Consider the following 2,500-nt stretch of genomic DNA (forward strand, 5'->3'; position numbering starts at 1 on the left):
CACAAAGCCTCAGTCAGACTGGGCCTCCGGTGGCTTCTTTTTGTGGCTTCTCTCTGTCCTGTCCAGACATGATTATAGCATCCGTACGAGGACAAGTAAGGCAGGTGTCCTGCCAAAAACCAAAGGCTCGCGTGAAACATATTCTACTCTAATTTGGATTCACACTGGATTGTGAGGCTCTAAAATGCTTCACCTGTGTGTGTGTGTGTGTGTGTGTGTGTGTGTGTGTGTGTGCGCGTGTGCATTACGCACTACCTGTGCTCACTGCTCCTTCAGGAATAACTACGTTGTCTTGCTGCGGTGCGGTGGTTTGACATTTATTCTCTGACATTTTAGCGAGCACAGGATGTGTGGGGTTGTGTCGAGCTCAGATCGTACGCTGCTTCTCTATTTAAACTCCTTAACAAACGTGTTGGTTGCGAAATCCCTCACAAACATTCTCCTGTATTCTTTACCCTAAGCAGTGAGTGTCGGTAACTATACAATGCCTACATATTGTTGGTTCCTGGGGCAGTGAAAAAAAAGCATACATACTGCTGCGTATTCGCCAGTCTTGAATCCTATTTAATTCTGCTAAATTGTTATCAGCCAGAGCGAATGAGATACGGAACACGGGTACGACCTCACTGCAAGAACATACTCATCTATTTAGGGAAGTCTATTCAAATCCCAGTTCAATTCCTAAATTGTTATCTTGGGCTTTAATAAATTGGCCGGTATGATGGAACTTGTATTGCAGGAAATTATAAGTATAAAGTGCATGTATCTTTTTTCATATGTATTAACATGAAGTAAAACCCTTAAGTCACACATCACTAAATTAATTAATTTTAATCATGTCTGTAAAAAATTGAGTACTTTTAAATACAGTATCTACAGTAAAAATGACATGTTCAGTTATTCCTCTATTTCTCTCTCTCTCTCTCTCTCTCTCTCTCTCTCTGTGTGTGTGTGTGTGTGTGTGTGTGTGTGTGTGTGTGTGTGTGTGTGTGTGTGTGTGTGTGTGAACATCATGTCTCAAAGCATCTGTGTGCTGCAGGGAACTCTCTCCCATTTACTCGGTGCTCTGCTCAGTGAAGTGAGTCTGAGTCTTTAATTAAAGCGATTTGTGCCTCATTTACAGTATTACAGGTTGCAGATGGAACAGGCTGTGTCTGCCAGAGCTCATCTCCAGCTCAGCTCCTCCGAGATGTGAGAACACTCAGCTAACTGCTGAAAACCTTCTCTCCTCCCCCAGAGGGAACAGTGACAGGCAGATAAACAAGGCATTTAAAGCACGGGGCAGAGTGAAAGAGTAGAGACCTCAAAAAAGTCACTGGAGACAGAAACAGAGGTACAGCATGGTATGTTTAATATAAATCTGCTATAAATAGTCATTGTCTGACCCAAGGTTATTAATGTTGACTTGTCATACTTTTTTTTCTGGCCAAAAAGGTCAGAAAGCCTGTCCCAGTGACATGCATGTCTTTACCAATCTGATTCTGTGCTTTTTTTGTCCAAGTGAAAGAGTAGTCCTGGTACAAACTATTCAGTTGTACAACCACAATCCAAACTTCTCAGGTTGCACTACTAAACAGACTGCACCTGCAGGGACACAGTAGGGTAGATAAAGTGGCCTTGCATGCTCTGAGAAAGCAAATAAGCTTCCATACTAAACCATAATAGCTAGTCGTCATGAACATTCTGTAGTAATTTCCAAATGGGTGCACCCAGCCAGAACTTTGCTTGCCAGACAGAGAACACTACGACAGGAAATGTGAATGAATGGTAAAGTTCGACTGAGGAGTGCAAGGAGGAATTTGATTTATTATCATTGCTTGCTTCATGATGCATTACTTGCATACTGACTTAGGAGTAGTCAGGGCTGAGAGTCTGCCCATGTGCAAACTCAATTTTACACCTCTGAGGTGTGGTAGCCACATCCTGGAGGTTGACACAGAGCCAGAAGAGCATCAGCCACTGGAAAGAGCAGCTAGAAACACACGCAAAAGCCAGAGCTAGACATTGAGAAATGTTGGAGTTGAAAAAAGAGAAAATGAAAGAGAACGCACACACACAGACAGAGTGAGGGAGAGAGAGAGAGAGAGAGAGAGAGAGTAGGCATGCTTCAAAGGTTTTAACGGAAGAGTGCAGAAGTCTGCAGGGCAGGTACATTCACCACCATGACCTCTTGCCTCCATCTCTCTCTCTCTCTCTGTGTGTCTCTCTCTCTGTGTGTCTCTCTCTCTGTGTGTCTCTCTGTCTGTGTGTCTCTCTGTCTGCCTCTGCATGGTCAGCGTGAGAGAATAGCAGGACTTGACGCCCCTTCAGTGTGAGTATGACTGATGCGTTGTCTCCTGCTTGCCTCACAGGCCATGGAGACGTGATGAGCCTGCTCAGAGAGTGTTCCTACTTCTTCTAAGCCTGCTCAGAGAGTGTTCCTACTTCTTCTGAGTCTGCTTCAGGAGCGCTCCTGCTTCTGTTACTTTCAGATCAGCCCACTTGTCAAATTGGTTTCGAG

The sequence above is a fragment of the Electrophorus electricus genome, chromosome 8, assembly GCF_013358815.1.
Source record: "Electrophorus electricus isolate fEleEle1 chromosome 8, fEleEle1.pri, whole genome shotgun sequence".
Taxonomy (NCBI): Eukaryota; Metazoa; Chordata; class Actinopteri; order Gymnotiformes; family Gymnotidae; genus Electrophorus; species Electrophorus electricus.